This window comes from Sapajus apella, unplaced genomic scaffold (genome assembly GCF_009761245.1).
Source record: "Sapajus apella isolate SASKATOON/1434 unplaced genomic scaffold, GSC_monkey_1.0 scaffold99, whole genome shotgun sequence".
In the NCBI taxonomy this organism is placed as follows: Eukaryota; Metazoa; Chordata; class Mammalia; order Primates; family Cebidae; genus Sapajus; species Sapajus apella.
The window spans coordinates 3859210-3883159 of NW_022437039.1; the positions used below are offsets into that span (position 1 = coordinate 3859210).

At 38.1% G+C, this 23950-nt stretch overlaps 1 protein-coding gene and 1 long non-coding RNA gene across 2 annotated transcripts in view; both read left to right on the top strand.

Annotated features, from left to right (window-relative positions):
- RBFOX1 (RNA binding fox-1 homolog 1) overlaps window positions 1-23950 on the top strand; it is a 2532432-nt gene that overhangs the window by 1577417 nt on the left and 931065 nt on the right.
- LOC116536186 lies at window positions 1949-23054 on the top strand. Its single transcript, XR_004262518.1, has 3 exons — window positions 1949-1958; window positions 12113-12116; window positions 20732-23054. It is a non-coding gene; the product is annotated as an uncharacterized LOC116536186 (long non-coding RNA).

The following is a 23950-nucleotide window of genomic DNA, read 5'->3' on the forward strand; positions in this document are numbered from 1 at the left end:
ACCTAAACCTCGCTAGTTGGCATAATGCCATCTCCCAGCCAAAGGGATTGGCTCATAGATGAACAAGTGGCTCAAGTCTCTCCAGGGAGATTCAGTCTCAGAACTCTTGATAAAGCTGTTAGAAACTGAACATATTGAGCCTGAAATTGCTAGCCATTTCTCTCCCTCCCTAAGAACATGGCTAACCTCATAAAAAGACCATAGAGCTAAGATTGAGTCCCAAGTCTACGAATGTATCCCTGCTGCAATCTAGAGTTATTCTGAGATTTTGTTTCACTTATGTGAATGAATACATTTCCTTTTTTTGCTTAAGCCAATTTGAGCCAGCGTTTTAATTTAAAACCTCACCGCAAAAAAAAGTTCTCATGAATACAATAATGTCAAGAGATATAGCATTCGTGAAAATATAAATTTCTCAAATCCCATAGGACTCATGCCTAAGAAATTATGGGAGAAAACTGGACAAAATTGGGAGTACAGAAGTGGAAAATCACATTGTGAGGAAGCTAGTGGATTTTCTTCTTTAGTTATTTAGCTGGAAACACGAATCTGCAGACAAAGGGTGTTTGAAGGCAGAGGCTGCCATGAGTTGAGGTTGCGCCATTGCATTCCAGCCTGGGCAATAGAGCTGGATTCTGTCTAAAAAAACACAACAAAAAACAAAAGAACAGTTTTTTTTTTTTTTTACTCCATATACTTTTTGTTTTCAGTTTTTGCTTTTTTAAACAATAAATTTTTGTGATTTATGTGACAAGAATCTTATTAAAAAGTATTTCAAAAATTTTTTGCTTCTAGTGTAGATGGTGTAGTTATTTTATTCTTTGAAAATACAGATATAATTGCTCCAAGAAGATCAAACATACAAAAGTACAGAGAGAGGTAAAATTCCCCTCCCAACCCACACTAGCCTTCTAAATGTACTTCCCTTCCTAGGAAAAACTGCTATGGATAGTATCTATTTTCTATATATTGACAAAAATATTTAGAGATCATGGGTATAAAAAAAGATGGATCAATAAATACACATCTACAAACGTATATATAATATTGTTTAAATATCACCTACCTGTATATATGTATATACCTATTAGTATGCATATGTACAGACATAGGTACAATATATATGTACCTGTATATGTATATATGATACTACTTTTTTCTGTTTAACAGTTGATATGGTTTGGCTATCTTCCCACCCAAATCTTATCTTAAATCCCCACCCAAATTCATCTTGAATGAGTTGTGGGAGGGAACAGGTGGGAGGGAATTGAATCATGGGGGCATGTCTTTCCCATACTGTTTCCCATACTGTTCTCATGATAGTGAGTAAGTCTCACAAGAACTGATGATGTTATAAGAGGGAATTTCCCTGCATAGGCTCTCTCTTTGCCTTCTGCCATCCACGTAAGACGAGACTTGCTCCCCCTCGCCTTCCACCATGATTGTGTAGCCTCCCCTACCATGTGGAACTGTAAGTCCATTAAACCTCTTTCTTCTGTGAATTGTCCAGTCTTGAGTATATCTTTATCAGCAGCATGAAAACAGACTAATACAACCAAACCTCATGAATATGTTGCATGAGGTCCATATGCACTATGACATTCTTTTTAGCAACATCTTAGGATTCTGTACTTTGTATGTATATCCTTAATGGTTTATCACCCCCCTTTTAATAAACATTGGACTGCTTCCCACTTTTGGCTATTGATGGCAGTGCTGAAACAGCTTCCTTGCACGTAAGCAAGACTTCTCTCTGGGATCTCCACATGATGATTGTTAGCTCTAATACGTAATACCAGTGGATCATCTGTATCCTTTTCTGCTATTGTTCCCTGCTGACGTGGAATAAGCTTACATGGCTTGATCTTGGCTGATAATTTGGGCGCACATGTAACAAAGGGATGAGATGCATTCTAAACTCACCTCTAGAAAAGTTGAGGGTTTTCTGCAGCAATGATGTTGCAAAACACATTCTGAGGACAGCTCATTTCGTGTTTGAAGATGATTTGTTTGGAGTGATTTGAAATCAAAGTTCAGATTTATTTCTCATAAGTCTTTTGTTTGGAGGGGGTTTCATGCACTGTTCCTATCTGTCTTATGCACTGTTCCTACAGGTCCTTTATGAGATGGATATTTTTAAAGGAACAACTCTGTTCTCGGGATGGTTGACAGGACTTTTAATGAGGAAAGAAATTAGAAACCAGAGCTGGTGGCAACGTGGTCAGCAGAAAGGAAAGAAAAGGAACAGAAAGGCAGCTTAATATGCCCTTTCAAGTGTCTGTGATTGTAAATATTCTTGTATATATCCACTAGCAGTCATGGGTGAGAACAACAGAATTTTGGTGGTTATTATCACAGGAAAGTAGTTGTCACGTCTCCGCAGACTCCTCATTTTACTTAAACTTGACCATGTCCAGTAGCAACTGCAATTGCACAAATCAAATAGTGTATTTAATGCCACAGGGCAGAAGTTGGAAAACTATAGCCCGTGGGCTCAGTTTAGTCCATTTGGATTATTATTTTTTAATAAAGTTTTATTATTTATACCCAGCTGCACCTACACAGCATGTATTTCTGAGGCTGATTTGGGGACTGCATGTCGGAAGTATTTATTATCCGCCCCGTTACAGAAAATGTTTGTCAACCTAGGGAATCTCACAATTTCAAGGTGTTCCTTGTTGAATTTTTTTTTTAACATGAGAAAAGAAATCAAAGTCTACTCAGACGCTGCAGAGGCTTCCTGGGAGGAGAGGAGAGACTACAAAGTTCTCTGCCTGGGAGGGAGATGCAGATGAGAGGAAGTGGGAGAGGCTGAGCAGCACCTGCTGGGTTCATTCCTCTTGTTTCCCCAGTTAGAGAAGTTAAAGAAGTTACTCTTCACATGACAGAGAGGAAATGAGCAGTAGAGAGAGCCCCATCCTAAATACTAGGGCTGAAGCCTACCATGGATAAAGCAGCGAGGTTATGAGTGACACAGAATCATGTATCTGGGTCTGAGGATTGCCTCTTATATGGAGGCCGAGTAGTATCTCCACTACCTGCAATTCAGATGCTAAAGTTCTCACTCCCAGGACGTCAAGAGTGCATGTGTTTGGAGACAGGGTCCTTAGGGAGTTAATCTGGGTTCCGTGAAGTTATGGTTGGGCCAGAATCCAGTATATTTGGTGTTCTCATAAGAAGAAGAAATTAGAACACAGACACACAGAGAGAATACCACATGAACACACAGCCGGAAGATGGTCGTCTGCAAGCCAAGGAAAGACGCCTCAGAAGAAACCAACTCTGCAAACCCCTTAGTCTTGAACCTCTACCTCCCAGAATTGTGAGAAAATAAATTTCTGTTGTTTAAGGCTGTGGTGCTTTTTGATAGCAGCCCTGGCAAGCTGACACACTTCCGCTCCCGTCTACCTCTGTGTCTTAGATGTGATGCAGATAGTACAGATCTCTCTGATGCCTAAGTGTCAGCAGCCCTAAGAAGCTAATACACTTCTGCTACCGTCTGCCCTGGTGTCTTTTTAGATGTGATATGCATAGTACGGAGACTTTCTGATGCGTAAGTCAGCAGCCCTGGCAAACTAACACACTCTGCCCCTGTCTACCTTGGTGTCATCTTAGATATGATGCAGATAGTATAGAGATCTTTCCGATGCCTACATCAGCAGTTCTCAACTGTGGACAATTTTGCCCCCAGGAGACATCTGGCAACGTCTGGAGACATTTTCAGTTGTCATAATTAGTGGAGCAACATCACTGTAATGCAACTGGCATCTAGCGGGTGGAGGCCAGGGACGCTGCCTAACATCTCACAATGCACAGGACAGCCCCTGTGACATGAGTTACCCAGCCTAAACTGGCAGTGATACCAACATTGAGAATTCCCGATGGAGCAGAAGACACATCACTGTTAGGCTCTCTGCCTTCTCTTCTCTCTCCCCTTAGACCTTTGGTGTTCTTTGAAGGGGCTGGAAGACGTTATCTCCTACTCTGAGCAATGTATATAGTGTCCATATAAGATCCTCAAAATAATTGAAAAGACTCCCTTGGGCTCCTTCCGCCATTCCAGTAAGTTCCTGCTAAGTATGCTCCAGGAAAACTGTGAGGTGCTGTATGATTTCTACGACGGGAACTCTGGGTTTCCTGAGCAACAGTCTTCCTTTCACAGCTGTTCAGTTCCCCAAGTTTGTGGCCTATTGGTGGTGCTAGTGTGAGCAAAGAGAAATGAATGATTGATGGACTGTGAGCCTCCCAAGTAGAAGTGGGCTGCTAGGGAGTTTTTTTAATATCATATTTTATATACAACTGCAGGTCAGGCCAGGCTGTGGATATACAGTGCCTGACCCTAGTACAGAGGAACAATCGATTGTGCTCAAACAGTGAGCTATCCAAATGATTTATTTATGCAGCAATGTTTCTTTGGAGGTGGGCACAGACTGGAAGGGTTTTGTGCTTGTGTGTGTATGTGTGTGTGTGTGTGTGTATGTGTGTGTGTATGTGTGGGCATGGGATGCATTTGTGTGTATGTGTGGGCGTGGGGTACGTTTCTGTGTGTTTTTGTATGGGTGTGGGGTGCATTTGTTTGTGTGTGTATGTGTGGGCTTGAAGTGCATTTGTGTGTGTGTGTGTGTGTGTAAGAGGGCTTGGAGTGCATTTGTGTGTATGTGTGTGTGTGTGTGGGCTTGAAGTGCATTTGTGTGTGTGTGTGTGTAAGTGGGCTTGGAGTGCATTTGTGTGTGTGTGTGTGTGTGTAAGTAGGTTTGGAGTGCATTTGTGTGTGTGTATATGTGGGCTTGGAGTGCATTTGTGTGTGGGGGGCTTGGAGTGTGTGCATGTGTGTGTGTGTGTGTGTAGGTGCTTGGAGTGTATGTGTGTGTATTTGTGGATGTGGGTTGCATTTGTGTGTGGGGGGGTTTAGAGTGCATTTGTGTGTGTGTATGTATGTTTGGGTGTGAGGTGTATTTGCATGTGTATACGTGAGTATATGTGTGGGTGTGGGGCACATTTAAGTTGGGGGTGTGGGTGCATTTGTGTGTGTGTATGTGTATCTGTGTGGGGTGTGCATTTGTATGTGTGCGTTTGTGTGGGTGTGGGATGCATTTGTATTTGTGTGCATGTGTATGTGGGTGTAGGGTGCATTTGTGTGTGCATGTGTGTGTGGAGTGTGGGGTTCATTTGTGTGTGTGTATATGTGGGGCATGTGGTGCATTTGTGTATATGTGTATGTGTGGAGGTAGGATGCATTTGTGTGTGTGTGTATGTGTGGGCCTGGTGTGCATTTGTGTGTGTGTATGTGTGGGCCTGGGGTACATTTGTGTGTGTATGTGCATGTGTAGGTGTAGGGGTACATTTTTGCTGGGGAGCTGTGGGGTGCATTTGTGTATATGTATGTGTATGTGTGGGAGTTGGGTGCATTTGTGTTTGGTGGGTGCGTGGTATATTTGTGTGCATACGTGTTTATGTGCGGGTGTGGGGTGCATTTTCTGTGTGTGTTTGTGTGGGCGTGGGGTACATTTATGTGTGTGTGTGTGTGTGTGTGTGTTTATATGTGGGCGTGGGGTGCATTTGTGTGTGTGTTTGTGTGTGGGCGTGGGGTGCATTTGTGTGTGTGTATGTCTGTGTGGGAGTGGGGTGCCTTTGTGTTGGGGGGCATGGGGTGCATTTGTGTTACAGGGGTATGGGTTGCATTTGTGTGTGTGTGTGTGTGTGTGTGTTTATGTTTGGGCATGGGGTGTATTTGTGTTTGTGCACATGCACATGACTCTCGTGATCTTCCCATTTTCATCTGAACTTGTAGTTAGCTCCTCAGAGACCAGATAATCACATTTAGCTTTTTCTACCTATAAATGCTCATTTGGCTTTCTGATTTTCTCTTAATTTCCTAGCTTTAAATCACCAAGAACTGGACTTTTTGCAAAATACCAAGTTACCAGAACAAAGACTGGCAATCTAGGAAGACAGGTGAAAAATTTCAGAGTCTCTGTAACTGGGATTGCCTGTTATTAGTAGGTTTGCCTGTCTGTCTGGTTTTGCCTGCATTTGAAAGGAAGCTTTTGAGGAATTCATGGGGCATGTCTACTGTATTCCTTCCCAGGTGAAATGGTGCCCCTCTAGGAAAATATCAGAATGTGGTCATTAGGGCTGCACATTTCCAACCTAGCCAAGTCTACACAGGCATAACAAATTGAGCAATTGCATCCCATGGTGGAGATCGCAATGCCTAAAACTGGGACCCTCAGTAATAGTTTCCAGAACCAAATTAAATATAAACAACCCAATTGCCTTTTGTCTCTGCTACCGAGCATGTATTCTGATAGCCACTATCTTCTCTATGTTCAGAGAATTATATTTAAGGGGAGAAGCAGGTAATCATGATTTACTGATGGTTAGGAATACTCTGCATGTCTGATCTATGGAGTCATGTATAGGAATTGCATCTATGAGCTATGTATGTCAGGAATAGATAGAGTATTCTTAACAGTAAATTGGCATTAGCATTATAACTATTAGTATTATAGTATGATAAGTATTAGTTAATTAATTGACCTGTTCAGCTGAACTTTCTACAGTCATGGAAGTGTTTTACAACTGGAGTTTCCAATATAGTAGCCATGAGCCACATGGGGCTATTGAGCATTTGAAATGTGATTAGTGCAGTCAAGGGGCTTTTAAAATAATTTTAGTTTATATAAACTTAAATAGCCTCATTGAGTAGTGGCTACCATATTGGTCAGTATATCTGTGTAAGCCCTTATCTCATTTCTTCTTTAAAAAGAATGAATATATATCTTTATTAATAATCTGTGTTCATATCTTATATAACATACTTAAACATGTAGACAAAACGCCTAAAAAGATACACACCCAACTGTTAAGACCTCTCAGGTTGGGATTAATAAGGTATCAATAACAGATTTTAACATCTTATCTTGCCTAATTCTAAAAATAAAAAAAAGTGGCAATTAAAAACTAATCAAATCAATCAGATGAGACTAATTATATCATGGAGCCAGTTATGTCAGGCCATCTCCTTGAATTAAAATTAAAAGGAAAAAGATGAAGGGTTGTGACGATTATCTCTATAATCCAGACAGCTTTCTCCCTCTCTCTGTCCCATTACAGAGGAAGTGAATTCGGGAGCCTCAGTCAAACATCCCTTGTAGTTTGTGCAGTTGGTGCTTAATGTAATCATTTTGGTGGCTCTCAAAGCTGTGAACCAGCACACAGGTGACAGTAAGAGGAAGGAGCAAGCATGTGAACAAATGCATGAACCACAGTCAATCTCTGAATCTAAATCCATGTGTCTTACGAAAATCCGTTATTGTTGAAAGCCATTTGCAAAGCTCCCACGATCCTCTCTTGGCTGGTGCACGGTTGTGAGTGCCTCTTTCCAAGTGGTGGGTGACGGAGAAATGACTAACCAGAGATGGTGTTCACAGGCATACCGATTCCAAGTCTGATCACAGCCACAGATTGCTTTCCCAGGTTATTAAGAAGAAATCAACACTTCACTTTCTCGGATCATGTTTTTAAACATTTGTACCGTTGACATAAAGGGAGAGAGGAAGAAAAAAGAAGTACAAGAAAGAATACACAAAGGAGAAGCAATATGGTGCAGTTTTTAAAAATGCATACAATTAAAACACATAGAAGAGGAATCTCCATTAGAATTACAGTGCTTGATCAGATCTCATCCAGAGTTGACACTGTTCACCGAGTGATTTGGACATTCAGAGCCTCTCTGGGTGGTATTTTTCTATCCCTGTCAAATCAGTATGCCATCTCTGCATACCTGTATTGTTATACAGGCAACATCATTATAAACTCCCCAGTGCCTGCCAGGATGCAGTGCTTTGGTGTGACTGAGCCACACTAGGTACTAAACCTTTCTACACTGATGCAATCAAATTAGAGGTTAAATCTGATACTGTAACAAGTTACCACCTGGGAGCAGAAATGCCTTGTGTTTTATTTTTTCTTTCTAGCATTGTGAAATGAGCATGGCATAAGGCACATTTTAATTACAGCAAATATTAATTTTTAATGGGAAATGTACACCTGGCTTTGTATTGTTCATAAATTATCTGAGAGGTTGAAAGTTATTTATGTGAATTTGATGCAGTTGTAATTAAAGTGAAGAAACCAATAGCCTTCTGTAATTGAATGCACATTAATCTGAAAGCTACCTGAGGGCAGGGATTCTGTGTTAAGAATGTTGTATACTCAATTTAGTAAAATGCCAGACTTGGAAATAGTGGTCTTCTAGGTGATGTGCTAGATATTTTCCAGATATTTCCAGGATATTTTCTTTCCTGTAGAAAAATGATATCAGCTAGTACTGCAGGTAATTATGTGCAAGAAAGGAAGATTCTATCACATTATCTGGCATTGCTTTTTTCGTTTTGTAATAGAGAAATTGATTAGCACTACTGTGCATTGGGAAAGTATTTTCCTTCTATATCTAGTGGATGGTGTTTAAATTAACTATATTTGTTTGTCCCTGAGAAAGAGAACTGAGGCAGGAGCTTGGGGGATGGAATAGGAACAAAGAAAGCAACAAAAAACCACTAGGTATCAGTTTTCAGCTGCATGTAATCTCAGCTTATTTTTTAATGATTTTATTAGGAAGTCTTCTATATTCTATTTTGTAATGCATTTCCCTGAGGGAACTTTAAACCTAGCAGGTCTGTTTGCAATTCCTATCAGATTAGGGGGGAAAAAAGAGAACAGAATATTGGAAATTTCACAGGTTATTCAGTGTTTTAAAAATCCAGTTTCTTGGCCTGACAGTTTCTTAAATCTGTAGACCTTGATGTTTTAATCTCATGCGTTCTGATGGAGCTTGATATTCATAACTGGTGGGTTTGATAAATTTTTAACCAGGAAGTTGAATATGATGAGAAAACACAAGGGGAGGTTTGTATTTTGCACCTTGTCGTCAAGCTTTCCAGTTTCATTTTCACTTTTTGCACTAAGAGTATTCCTTGGAGGTGTCAGAGCTGCCCAAAGCTGACTTCCATCCATATTGAAATGACTTTTTCTGAGCTTTCCAAAATTCCAATTTCAGTGCAGGTGGTAATATCTGAATGTGAGCAGCAGAATAAATATCAGTTTAAAACTCATATAAATATACATTTATGCTCCATGTGTGAACTCATAAGGTATGGGATAAATCTTGTCATTTCAACGTAAGTGGAATAACAAATAGATTGAACGTAGGATGCACTATTGAGAAAACATATTCTGGATTCACAGTGTGATTACACAGTGATGGTTTCATGAGAATTGAATTCCAAAGATCCCACAATGGATTAAAACAATTCAGTCTCTTTGGTCATTTTCGTCAGTAAATTAAAACGTTACTTTTATCTGAAGAATGTTTTTCAATGTTTTCATTATACAAAATAACAAACATATGCAAAAGTAGAGCATAGTAAAATGAATCCTCATGTACCCATCCCCAGATTCAATGATTAACAATTCATAGCCATTCATGTTTAATCTATATCCCCACTTATTTTATCCACATTCCTGAATTGTTGTAAAGCCAACGCCAGACATCACACATCTTATTCATAAATGTTTCAGTGTGTATCTCTAAATATAATTACACCCAATCCTTCAACATTAACTTTGATTCCCTAAGATGATTAATATCTGATCAGTGTTTTCCCAATTATCTTACGTATTTATAAAGTTAACTTGAACTGAAATCCAAACGAGAACTGTAGAATGCATTTAGTTAATATGGCTAGAGTTCTTTAGTCTATAAAGAGTAGAGAACTTTCCACATTCATATTTTACTCTCTTTTTTCTTAGGCTTTTTATATTAGAGAAACTGGATTGTCTTTCTGAGACCTTTTTGAAAAATATAATTGTGAATTCTTTTTCTTGTTTACCGCACATAATAAATTTGCCTTAAAAATTATTGATTGAACCAAAAAAATCTATCAAAACAATTGAATATTAATTGAATACACACACACACCCCACTCTAGTTTTTTATTTATTTTTAATTTTTATGGTTATGTCCGAGTTGTACATGTTTATGGGGAAATGTTTACAAAAGCGTATAATGTGTAATGATCAAATCAAGGTAATTGGACTAGCCATAACTTTAAACATTTATGGTTTTGTTGTGTTGCAAACACTGTAAATCTGTTACTCTAGTTATTTTGAAATATACAATACATTATTGTTAACTATAGTTGCCCTGTTGTGCTACTGAAGACTAGATCTTATTTCTTTTATCTAACTGTATTTTTGTACCCATAAATTCACCGACTTTTAACTCCCCCTTGCTCTCAGTTACCCTTCCTAGCATTTGGTAACCATTATTCTGCTTTCTATCTCTATGAGGTCACTTTTTTTTAGCTCTGGCATGTGAATGAGAACTTGCAATGTTTGTCTTTCTATGCCTTGCTTATTTAAACTGACATCATGTCCTCCAGTTCCATCCATCTGTGTTGAATGACAAAATTCATGCTTTTATGTGGTTGAATAATATTTCGTTGTATGTGTGTACCACATTTTTTCATTCATTTCACACATTGATGTCACTTAGGTCAATTCCATAGCTTGGCTACAGTAAACATGGCAATGCAGATATTTATTCTATATGCTAACTTTCTTTCATTTGAATATATACCCAACAATGAGATTGCTAAATCATATGTTAGTTTTAGATTTTTAAAGAACCTCCATACTATTCTCCAGAGTGGCTGTACTAACTCAGATTCCCACCAACAGTATACAAGCATTCCCCATGCTCCATATCCTTACCACCATTCATTATTGCCTGTGTTTATTAATTTCTATATATATTTTTGTCTTTTTGTTTTTTATTTATTTGTTTTTTAGTTGTTGTTGTTTTATTTAATATATATTCCATATATATTTCATATATATATGCATATATATAGCGCCTGTCTTTTTGAGAGAGCCATTATAACTGGGGTGAGAAATTTCATTACAATTTTTATTTGCATTTTTCTAATGATTAGTGATGTTAAGCATTTTTTTTTTCACATACCTCTTGGTCACTTTTATGTCTTCTTGAAAAATGTCTATTCAGATGTTTGTTCATTTTTATTTGGATTATATGAGTTTTTATTTTTTGTAACAAGCTGTTTGAGCTTCTTACGTGTTCTGACAGTTATTCCCTTGTCGGTTGGGTAGTTTGCAAATATTTTCTTCCATTCTGTAGGTTGTCTCTTCACTTGCTTCTGGTTTCCTTTGCTGTGCAGACACTTTTTAGCTTGATGTGATCCGATTTATCATTTTTGCTTTGGTTACCTGCATTTGATGGCTTATTCAAAACACATTTACCCACACCCATGTCTAAAAGCATTTCTCAGGTGTTTTCTTCTAGTAGCTTCACTAGTCCAGGTCTTATATTGAATTGTTTAATCCACTTTGATTTGATTTTTATAGATGGTGAGAGATAGAGACCTAGTTTCATTCTTGTGCATGTGAATATCTAGTTTTTTCAGCACTGTTTATGAAGAGACTATCCTTTTTGCAATGTAAGTTCATGGTTCCTTTGTTGAAAATAAGTTGACTGCAAATGCATGTATTTATTTCTGGGCTCTCCGTTCTGTTCCATTGTTCTATACGTCTGTTTTTATGCTAGTACCTTGCTGTTTTGGTTACTTTAGCTTTGTAGTATAATTTGGAGTCAGATAAGGTAATGCCTCCAGCTTTGTACTTTTTGCTCAGAATTTCCTTGGCCATTCCGGGTCTTCTGTGGGTCCACACAAATTTTAGGATTTTTCTCTTTTTCTTTGAAGAACATCTCTGGTATTTTCAAAGGGATTGCCCAGAATCTGTAGATAGCTTTGGATAATATGGGTGTTTTCAGAATATTGATTCTTCCAATCCGTGAACATAGGGTGTCTTTCCACTTTTTCTGTACTTTTCAATTTCTTTAATCAGGTTTTATAGTTTTCATTGTAGAGATTTTTTTATTTTTTGGCTAAATTTATTCCTCAGTAATTTTTTTTTGTAGCTGTTGTAAGTGGGATTGCTCTCTTGCTTTCTTTTTCACATCATTTGCTGTTGTCATATAGAAATGCTACTGCTTTTTGTATGTTGATTGTATATCATGCAATTTTACTAGATTTGTTTATCAGTCTAATAATGTTTTGATTTCTTTAGGTTTTCTAAATATAATATTATATTATATGCAAATAAGGATCATTTGACTTATTCCTTTTTAATTTGGATGCTCTTTCTTTTGTCTAATTGCTCTGGCTAGGACTTTCAGTACTCTGTTGAATAACAGTGATGAAAGTGGATATCCTTGTCTTGTTTCACATTTTAGACGAAAAGTTTTCAGTTTTTCCCCCATTCAATATAATAGTGGCTGTGACCTTGTTATATATGGCCCTTATCATGTTGAGGTATGTTTCTTCTATACTTGGTTGAGAGTTTTTATCACAAAAGGATATTGAATTTTATCAAATGCATTTTTTGACATTGACTGAAATGATTATATGGTTTTTGTTTTCATTATGTTGATGTGATATATCACAATTCTTGATCTGTATGTGTTGAACCATCCTTTTATACCAGGGATGATTCCCATTTGATCATGATAAATGACCTTTTTAATATGTTCAATTTGATTCAGTGGTATTTTGTTGAGGGTGTTTGCATTCATGTTCATCAGATACTAGTCTGCAGTTTTCTTTTTTTCTTGTGTATCTCTCTAGTTTTGGTATTAGGGCAGTTCTGATCCCATAAAATGAGTTCAGAAGTATTGTCTACTCCTTGATTTTTGAAAATAGTTTGAATAGAATTGGTATTAATTCTTCCTTAAATATTTGGTAGAATTCAACAGTGAAGTCATAAAGTCCTGGGATTTTTCTCTAGTGGGAGTCATTTTATTACTTCTTCTATAGCATTGTTTATTATTGATCTACTCATGTTTTCTGGTTTTTCATGGGTCAATCTTGGTAGGTTTTTTATATCCAGGAACTTATCCATTTCTTCCAGGTTTTCTAATTTGTTGGCATATAGTTGCTAAAAATACTCTCAAATTTACCTTTGAATTTCTGTGGTATCAGTTTTAATATTTTCTTATCTCTGATTTCATTTATTTGTGCATTCTCTCTTTTTTCTTTGTCTGGCTAAAGGTTTGTCGATTTTCTTTATATTTTCCAAAACAAGCTTTTGTTTTGTATTTTATTGTCACAATTTAATTTATTTCTGCTCGGATCTTTAGTGTTTCTTTTCTTGGATTAATTTGGGGTTTGGCTTGCTCTTTCCTAGTTCTTTAAGATGCATTTTTAGGTTATTTGAAGTCTTTACTTTTTTCCCCCTTTGAGACGGAGTCTCGCTCTGTCACCAGGCTGGAGTACAGTGGCATGATTTTGGATCACTGCAATCTCTACCTCCTGGGTTCAAGTGATTCTCTTGCCTCATTCTCCTGGGTAGCTGGGACTACAGGTGCATGCCACCATGCCCAACTAATTTTTGTATTTTTAGTAGAGATGGTGTTTCACCATCTTGGCCAGGATGATCTTGATTTCTTGATATTGTGATCTTCTCACCTTGGCCTCCCAAAGTGGTCTTTTTACTTTTTTAATGTAAGCATTTATTGCTCTAAACTACCTTCTTAGTACTGCTTTTACTGCATCCCTTATGTTTCAGTATGTTGTGTTTCCACTTTTGTTTGCTTTAAGAGTTTTTAAATTTTCTTCTTAAATTACTTAATTCATCCAGTAGTTGTTCAGGAGCATGTTATTTAATTACCATGCATTTATATAGTTTACAAAGTTCATCTTACTGATCTCTTCATCTTTTCTATTTTTCCATGGTTTAATCCTGGTAGGCTTTTTTATGTCCTGGAATCTATATATCCAATAAATGCTTATTGATTTCTAGTTTCATTTGAGTATGGCCTGAAAAGATACTTGCTATGATTTGGACTTTTCTGAATTTTTGAGACTTGTTTTATGGCCTAACATATGGTCTACCCTGGAAAATATTCTATGTGCCAATGAGAAGATTGTATATTATTCAGAAGTTGGATGAAATGTTTTATAAATTTGTATTGATCCATTTGGTCTGTAGTGTAGATTAAGTCAGATGTGTCTTTGTTAATTTTCTATCTAGATTTTCTGTCCAATGGTGAAAGTAGTATGTTAAGTTATTATGCCCAACTATCATTGTACTGGAGCCTAGTTCTCTCTTTAGCGCTAATAATATTTGCTGTATATATCTGGGTGATTCAGCATTGGGTGTATATATATTTACAATTATTATATCCTCTTGCTGAATTGACTTCATCATTATGTAGTGATCTCCTTTGTCTCTTTTTACAGATTTTGTCTTGAAATATATTTTATCTGGTATAAGTACAGCTATTTGTGCTCTTTTTTGGTTTTCATTTGCATGGCATAGCTTTTTCTGTTCTTTCATTTTCATTCTGTGTTTTCGTAGGTAAAAGTGAATTTCTTATAGGCAGCATATAGTTGGGTCTTGCTTTTTAAAAAATTTATTCAGCCACTCTGTCTTTTATTTGGAGAATGAAGTCCATTTACACTCATTATTATTATTGGTAGATAAGGACTTACTACCACTATTCAGTTACTTGGTTTTTCTGTTGTTTTGTTAGTTTTCTCTTCCTTCTTTTTCCTTCTTGTCTTCCTTTATATATAAGTGATTTTCTGGTAGTGTTTTAATTTCTGTCTTTTAATTCCTTTTTGTCTCTGTGAAAGGTTTTTGCTTTGTAGTTGCCATGAGGCTTGCAAAAAAAAAAATTTATAACCAATTGTTTTAGATTGATTAAAGCTTAAATCTGATCACAAAGAAAAAAATTAAAAAGGAGAAAACTAAAAATCTCGATACTTTATCTCCTCTAATCTTTGACTTTTTGTTATCTCTATTTATGTCTTTTTTGTTGTCTAGCTTTCAACAAATATTTGTAGTTATTATTATATTTGATAGGCTTGTCTTTTAGTTTTCATACTAAAGATATGAGGGGTTTACACACAATTACAGTATTAGAGTATTCTGTATTTATTTGTGTGCTTACTTTTACCTTTAGTGAGTAAAATTAAGCTTTAGATCTTCAGGTAATTTCTTGCTGTACATTCGTACCCCTGTCTTTCAGGTTGAAGAACTCCCTTCAGCATTTCTTATAAGACAGATCTGGTGTTGATAAATTATGTCAGCTTTTGTTTGAGAAAGTCTTTACTTCTGTATGTTTGAAGGGTAACCATGCTGAACACAATATTCTAGCTTTGAAAGCTTTTCCTTCAGTGCTTTAAATATGTAATCCCATTCCCTCATGGCCTATAAGGTTTCTGCTGAGAAGTCTGATGCCAAACATTTAGACTCCTTTATATGTTCTTTGCTTATTTTCTCCTGCTACTTTAAAGATCCTCTTTTTGTCCTTAACCTTTGAGACTTTGATTATTATATATCTCTTGGTTGAATCTGCTTGGTGTTGTTTGACTTTCTTGTATGTCAATATTCACATCTGTCACTAGGTTTGAAAAGTTATCTGTTATTTTTTTGAATGAGCTTTCTATCTCAGTTTCTTTCTCTACTTCCACTTCAAGGCCAATGACTCTTACTTAGATTTGTTATTTTGAGGCTACTTTCTAGATATCACAGGCATATTTTGTTCTTTTTAAACTCTTTTATTGTGTACTGACTGTATTTTCAAATAGGCTCTCTTTAAGCTCACTGGTTCTTTCTTCTACTTGACCAGTTTTCCTGTAGAGACACTCTGATGCATTTTTTAAGTTATTGATTGCATTTTTCAGCTCAATAATTTCTATTTGTTTTTTTATTATTACTATAACTTCTTTGCTAAATTTATCTGATAGACTTGTAAATTCCTCCTCTATGTTATCTTGAGGTTCATTCAGCTTCCTCATGATAACTATTTTGAATTCCCTATTTGAGAGGTCACTTATCTCTGTATCTCTAGGATTTGTCACTGATACTTTATTTAGTCCATTTGGTGAGGTCATGTTTTCCTGGATGTTCTTCTTGCATGAGGGCATTTGTTAATGTCCAATTTTTTTTTTTCTGATAAAGGTGCTTTATTGTGTGTTACTCAGTTTGGTCTTCCTGCAATTGGGGGTGGTAAGGAAGTAAATCCCTGGAATTTTCTATTTAACCATCACGTGCCACCTCATATATTTTATTTTTTTAAGAAAAGTAGGTAGAAGTTGAAAGAATTGCCCAAGAGCTAAGTGAAGGTGGGCTGGAGTTATTGTCATGAAGCACTCTTCTAAGTTGCTTGAAAAATAGCACAAGCAATATGTTTTAAGTGTTCAGATAGGGAATCTTTCTTCCTTGGACAAACTCATTGTTGATATTGACATTGATTTGTTACGCTTCTGAGTGAAATAAACATAGGCATTTCACATAAAATAGATTATTCTTAGGAAATACATGATGTGACTTTAGAAAGTGGTCATGGTTCCTTCCAAAAATATTCATTATTAAATATGGTATTATGTTTCATTCCTGAACAAAGAGATCTACCATATCTGGTCTGCTCTGGAGAAAAAAATGACAAAGGAGAGAATTTGAGGAAACCTCCCTGTCCCTTACTAACTCCCATAAGAGTTGATGCAGAATGACAGTTATTCTCAACACCATGGACAGTGGGCCATAACCATCTCATTTCTCCTGTCATCTCTGTGGTTCAGCAAATTTTCCAGTTGTTCTGGATACAGAGTTTTGAGGGAATGGAGTGATTCTTGCCAAGGAGAGGTCAGTGTTTCTAGACTGGGCGAAACTGCAGTGATCCTTAGCAAGAATCTAGACTAGACAATTTGCAATGAAAGCCATTTGCATCCGGGTAGCACCTTTCCACCCTAAGTTCACCAAAGCTCAGCAGTATTTCCTCTTACCACTTAAATTAAAAACATTAACATATGTGGACAAGTTTTCTATTAAATATGCTGTTTTTCATTTGTTTCCAACTGCGGAATAACCATCAGAAACACTTATCTAATGTGTATTTCCATGTTCCATGTACCATGTTCCACGCAAGCACATTATAGCCACTGTCCAGTTTAATATCATATGAATATGAAATACCGTTCCCACTACTGTTTTCATCATTTTCCAGATGAGGATACCAAAGCAAATTCAGGAAACAATGATGAGACAATGACACCTTACTTTAGAATACACAGCTAGTAAGTGAGAAAGCTAGAATTAGACTCAGTCCATTATGCTCTAAAACTGATGCTGCTGCTCAGGCTCCCCTTAGCGTTTGCAAAAAATGGCACTGTGAGTGAGGAACCTTGTGTGCACAACAGTGACTCCCCAGCTAGCACTTCCCAAGTAGCTACACTTTCAAGTAGCTCTATTTTAAACACCCCATCTCAAATGTAGGGACACACACAATTGGTGGTGTCTGCACTGGGGAGGATGTACCTGGGGCAGAAGCCCATGCAGGGTCTGGAAGGGGCTTAGTCACTTTGGCAAAAGTCTCTGTGTCTTTGGGTACCCCTAAATGAGTGGAGTTCGGGGGCCAGATGAGCATTCCCATGATCCTATGGACTCCTAATTCCTTGGGGAGGAGTGTGTCAGAAGATGGTCAGAACTGGACCCTCACAAGTATGAGCCTGGCCAGGTGTCAGAGTTTTTTGGCTCTGATGTCTCTTAACCACTAGTTATAATTCCTCCCACATTACAAAGGCCCACAGTGTGCCCCCACAATGACAAGATTCCCTGTTGTCCTAGACAGCATTATTCTCCTCCTACCTTTGGGCAGGCACATCATTTTTCAGGGCGTAGGTCAAGTGGAAGAAACATTTTTATAGGTTAAAAGCAAGAAAATAACAATGAAGAACTCTGTAGCCTCTTAAAAGACTGTAGCCATGAACATTTCAGAAAGAGCTCAGAGATCCTCAAAAGGAAATGGTAAGCCAAAAAGCCTCTCCAAAAAAATAGTAATAAGGACAAAGCTGGTTCCCCTGATCCTTACGAAGGGGATAAGGAGAATGGGTGGTGCCCTGTGCCCATTTAGAGGTCAAGCAGGCCAGCAAAATTCTGTTTTCCCTGAGTGGGGACGCTTGCACTGTGGTACTCACATCTAGTTCTTTCCTTAAACAGTTGGAAATGAGATACTTAAAGAAACTCCACCCAATGGAAGTGGATGTGAGGTCACATCGAGGGTCATGGTCACAGTTGACTAAAAGGGTAGGGAATTGATTTCAGGATAGCTTATTTCAGACACGAAGGAAGAGAATTGCTTAGGCAGCAGGTTTCTTTCTTTTAAAAAAGGCTTATTGACTCTTAGGGACCTTATCTGAAAGTGAGATGACCATTTGCTCCCCCGCACAGGTCACCTATCGCACTAAAAACGTCCTGCTTTGGTGCTCAGGTTGGGATGTCAGAAATGTATTAGTTGCTTTGAATTTTGAATACATGAAAAGAAAGCATCCCTCCTAGAATGTACCTTCACCAAGATGCAATGATTTTCTGCCCTAATTGAGTGCTCTCCAAGAGACGTTGATGAAACATTTATCAGACTTGTGTAGTCAAGGTCATAGGTAGCATACGTAGACAGAAATAAGCTGGATAAAGGAGTCACCACGCTCTATGCAGTTCCCTAACTGATCTGCTCATTCTAGGCAGCATAGCCTTAAGAGCAAAAGCCAGGTTGGCCCTACCATCTTTGGGTATTCATCAATAACGGCACATAAAGAAGTTCTTTCAACTTAGAATTTTATGCACAAACGGCAAAAAGATTAACATCTGAAGTGGTAACAATGACATGTGTTTTCCAGAACTATTTTTCTCCAGGTAGACTGTGAATTGGAGTCTCCCTATGGTTAAGTTGAAGTTATCTAATTGTATTCTGGGCAATAGAAAGTGGGTGTAAATTATATTAATATATGCCACTTCCAGATTTAGCAATAAACCACCTGTATGACCCTTCACAGTCTCTCTTATCCATCCACTGTGACCTTGGAGGCTAGGTTTTGAAGATGTTTTATAACAAGATGAAAGAGATTGCATCCCTGAGTGATTGATGATCATAGCCTTCCATTGATTGCTCTAAACCAAGCTGTCAGTGAGCATGGAGCTTCTGCTGGCTTAATCCCCAAGACCTGGAGTTGTATAGGACTTAGTCTTGCTCCATAATACAACTTAATCCAAGTCTACTGAAATAGAACTATATATTCTACTGAAAACTTAACATGATCATAATTGGATATTATAGAGAGAAGTTTTAATATTAATAGCCAATCTGTCATTACTAATCAACTGGTGAAAAATAAACCAGTGAGCCAGGCGCAGTGGCTCATGTCTGTAGTCCCTGCACTTTGGGAGTCCGAGGTGGGAGGATCACCTGAAGCCAGGAGTTCGAGACCTGCCTGACCAACACAGTGAAACCCCATCTCTACTAAAAATACATAATTAGCCAGGAGTGGTGGCACATGCATGTAATCCTAGCTACTCAGAAGGCTGAGGCAGGAGAGATTGCACCAGTGCACTCCACCCTGAAGAACAAGAATGAAACCCTGTCTCAAAAAATAACAATAATAAAATAAAATAAATGAATAAATAAGCCAATGAGGTCTGCTGCATCGTATGTGTTCTGATTTGAATAGGATGACCATTTTTCTAAATTTCCCACCATCTGCAGAGTATTTCATTCAGGTTCAACACAAGCTAGTGATGCATCTAATTGCCTTGTGACTAATTTCATAATAATTATTATTTTTCTGAAAATAGCCTGCTTTGGACACAGGTGCTCCACTGATTTCTAAGGATGCCTCTGTGATGTCATACAGTGTGCCAATTTTCATCTTATGTCTTTGTTAAAATGCACGCTCTGAATGAAGAGACTCCCCCAAAACAGGCTTTGTGTGAGCAACAAGGTTGTTTATTCATCCGGGTGTGAGTGGGTTGACTCCGAAAAGAGAGTCAGTGAAGGGCGGTGGGATAAGAGTTGTTATTGTAGGTTTGGGGTGGGCAGTGAAAAGTTACAAAAGTTACAGTTAAGGGAAGATTTTTGCAAGCTGAGAGGGGGTTAGGTTTACAAGCTGGGAGGGGGTCATAGGGTGTGGCATCAGGAGGTTGACCAAGGTCAGTTACAAAGTCCCATGGCCTTGTCATTTGAGGCCGGAATAAGAAACAATAGAAGAATGTCTCGGGTTACTTAGGCAGCGAAGGGGTTGACAGTTCTTCTGCTTTTCATAATCTTCCAGCTACTTCACGTTTTCTAATTCTGGAAGGCCCTCCAGAGGTGTACGTGCGGGTCACTGGGGTCACCATGCCTTCCACAACGCGGTCAGACCTTATAGTCTTAAAAGGGCATTACTCCACTTTTGAGAGACGTTGTCACTCTGTAGCTGACTCTCTGCTCCAAGAACTCAGAGTCCCCAGGCCAACTTCCTGAGTTGCTCCTGGCATTTTCTATTCTTTCTGTTGCACAGTGGGGCCTGTGGTTTTATTCCCTGAAAAGTCACTCCTGGATGGACCCAGTCTGAAGATGGTTCTACTGCTTTACAGAAATATGGATGTCACGAAACTTCCTATGGGAAGCTTTTAAACAACCTCGCTGAATTTAGTAGGTTAGGATTTTAGTGAAAACTTACTGCATAGCCACTGCTTGTGGGTAGAGTGTTCTTGAGAAAAAACTCAGGGTGTAAAGATTGCCAAGTCATGAAATGGACATGACAAGATGAATGTCATTGCCTAATTTCCAAAGCCAAGATCACCATGGTTCACCAGAACTCAAACGCAGCAGATAGCCCTTGGTAAAATACCCTGTCTTCAGGATGGTGAGGTTCAGCTTTGAGATATGTTCCAGAATGTTACAATGTTAAGGGGCCCTAGGGGTTGTTAATATCAATTCTATAATTTTTAAGACAAAGAAACTGAAGCGTGTTGAGGGCAAGAGAAACACTAATGGTGTCGAGCTGGTATTTTAGAGAGAGGCAATTATTTCATTCCCAGTTATTACCTATGCTGGTTGTACGACTTTAAACAAATTACTGCACTCAGTAGGTGCCATTTTCTTTATCCATAGACACTGGGGACTTTTTGGACTCTGAGGATGCTACACATCTGTTAGCCACTTGGATGTTATCCTCCACATCTTAAAAAGTTCATGATACAGCTGCTGTCACCAGATTTGTGTGTTATTTTTTAGGAATCCCAAAATTTAAAACAGATAGCATGATCCTATTGATCAAAGTATAATTTTTAAAAAGGTACTATCAATTTTAAGAACACTTCAATGGATCAATGGGAGTAGAAATGGGGTCCCCCACTTAGGCATAGATTTTACATATAATTTTAAAACTGAAATTTGATTAGAGAAGTTAATTTTTTTTTTTCCAAAATGCAATTTTCTTCCATTGAGATTGATTCGACTCTATAGGTTCCCTGCAGGAGGGTAGGACTTTCTTACTTGTTCTTAATGCAGAATTCTCTGAGAGAAATGTTCCTTTATCTTAGTGTCTCAGTGGGCATTGCTGGTATTCCTGAGTGTGTTGACATTTTGGCCATTTCCAAACATTTCTAGGTCTTTGTTACTGACCTGCCTACATTTCAACCCTTGGCCCTCCCCTCTGTTTTGAAATTGTTTGTTCTTTCACAAGAGCAAACTGAAAGCTTTACTCTCAAGCAAAAAAGAAATCTTGAGCCAAAGTATTATAACTTGCCCTGTAGGAAATGACAGCAGTGCACTGGTTATCTTTTTTACCTGGTTGTTAGGGTACATTAAATTAAAATAACACAGCAAGAAACATTAGTTTCCATGATTTATTTTAGATTTACATTGGTGTGTGGATTTTGGTTGGTTGTTTGCTTTGGTTAGGAGGAGGTGGTATATGAAAGCGGAGGTCTTGTATAGCTGATGGGAATGAGTTTTTTTTTTTTAAAAAGGTTATGAAACACACTCTGTCTTGAGGAATAGTCCAGGGGAGTGATCATATATCGAGATAAAATCAAGAGGCTGGTAAACAGCAAGCGGTGTATGATTCAGTAACTCCCCCAGATTGCTTTATTGGTTAGGTAATGAAACATGCTAGGGAATTTCAACCAAACATGAGTCAGCGCACTGCCCAAAAACATTTGAAATGACTGAACTACAAGCTTAGGAAGCATGGGATGAGGTGTGCCGTTAAATTGCTCCTGGACTGGAAAGTATTCCTAGGTTCTTCCCACCACTACCTGGAGAAGTTGACCCGGGATTGTTTGGGAAAGACATGGGACTTTTAGGTCCTCTCAAAGCTTTTCACATTGCCCCATGTTGTGTGTTGTTCCTTGTTTGTGATTTTTTTTTTTTTTTTAAGCATGAAGGCACTCAAACCAGGCTAATATAAACTGAGGCATTCTCAAAGTACAGGAAATTGTTTTCCTTAACTACACACTTTTGAAAAAATGGTGTTTAATTACCTGCTGCTTCTCTGTTGCTCAGATTCCCTTCAGGATACAGGGGGAGGGATGGGAGAGAAATTTCCTTTGCGATTTAATATAATTATTCATAATGACTACATATGGTCATTTTATAAGTTTCTAATTATTTTAAGTGATTGGTGCATGGTCATTTGCATAGGCTGTTTAGTGGAACACTCATTTCATTCAGTGACCTACATATAAATCATCGAATAGTCTCTAGGCATGTAAAGCAGATGAGAGAAACCAAATCCCCCCCCATCACTTAGGTTCCAATGGATGCATCTCAGAATGTTTAATGTAAATCATAATAGCAACCTGGATTTAGCGTGCTTCATAGGAATGTGTGGTTGATATAGGGAAACGTTTCATTTTTTCTTTCAGTAGCAGATGGTACACGGATTTTTATTTGATGCAGGCACTACTTTCCAAGGTAATTGTCAAGGACTTTTTTCCCCCATGAAAAAAATGGAGGGAAGGCTTCTGGATCAACCCATTCATTTTACAGATGAGCAAACTGAGACCTCCATTATTGAGGGATTTTCCCTAAATCACCAGGTTTTAGACAGAATGCGGGCTAAAACTCACATCTCCTGACAGTCAGCTCAATTCTCTTTTCTTCATACTGCACATTTTCTCTTGAGAGTTGATGTGATATATGTCACTTATAAAAAAATGAGTTTCCATTTCTGGTTATATTTTATCTACTTTCCTTCTCTGAAAGCCAAGTTGTGTTGATTCATAGTAAGGACCAGATATTTCACAGTGCTAATTCCAAGCCGGGTATAATTTGTGACTTCTAGGTTACTCACTTGTGTCCACAAACCACCTAAATTTGTTAAATGTATGCAGTCCCCTTGATGGAAGGGGCCTAGAGAGCTCATCTCATTCCGTGATTTTTCCAACACTGGTTTCTTGGCTGCTGATGTGCTGTTCCATTTCATCCAAGTCTACAACAAAATAAGAAAAAGTCAGCATGGGGAGTTTTGGCCTCAAGTTAAATTAATTCCCTTTTTTTTTTACTGAAGTCTTTATGAAATTATGATCCTTGAGAATAGTCATTGCTGCCTTCTTTTATTTTCATGAGAAAACAAGAAATGACACATGTATGTCAGTTTTACACAAAATTACCCCCCACCTTCCCCTTAATTCCTTTTATGTTCTCGTGTTTTTATTGTGTTTGCCCATCAGTGAATCCAAACATTGAGAAACCTTGGGATGAGAGAGTGTTATTTTCTAGGAAACCAAAGTTTAAAATGTTTTTCTTGGTTGGTTTGTTTGCACAACTAATCATCATTTATTAAGGTGGGGTTAAGCCAGGCACCGTGGCCCACGCCTGCAATCCCAGCACCCCGGGAGGCTGAGGTGGGAGGATCATGAGGTCAAGAAATCAAGACCATCCTGGCCAACATGCTGAAATGCTGTCTCCACCAAAAACACAAAAAAACTAGCTGGGCATTGTGTTGTGCACCTGAAGTCCCAGCTACTCAGGAGGCTGAGGCAGGAGAATCCCTCAAACCCGGGAAGCAGCGGTTGTAGTGAGCCAAGATGGAACAACTGCATT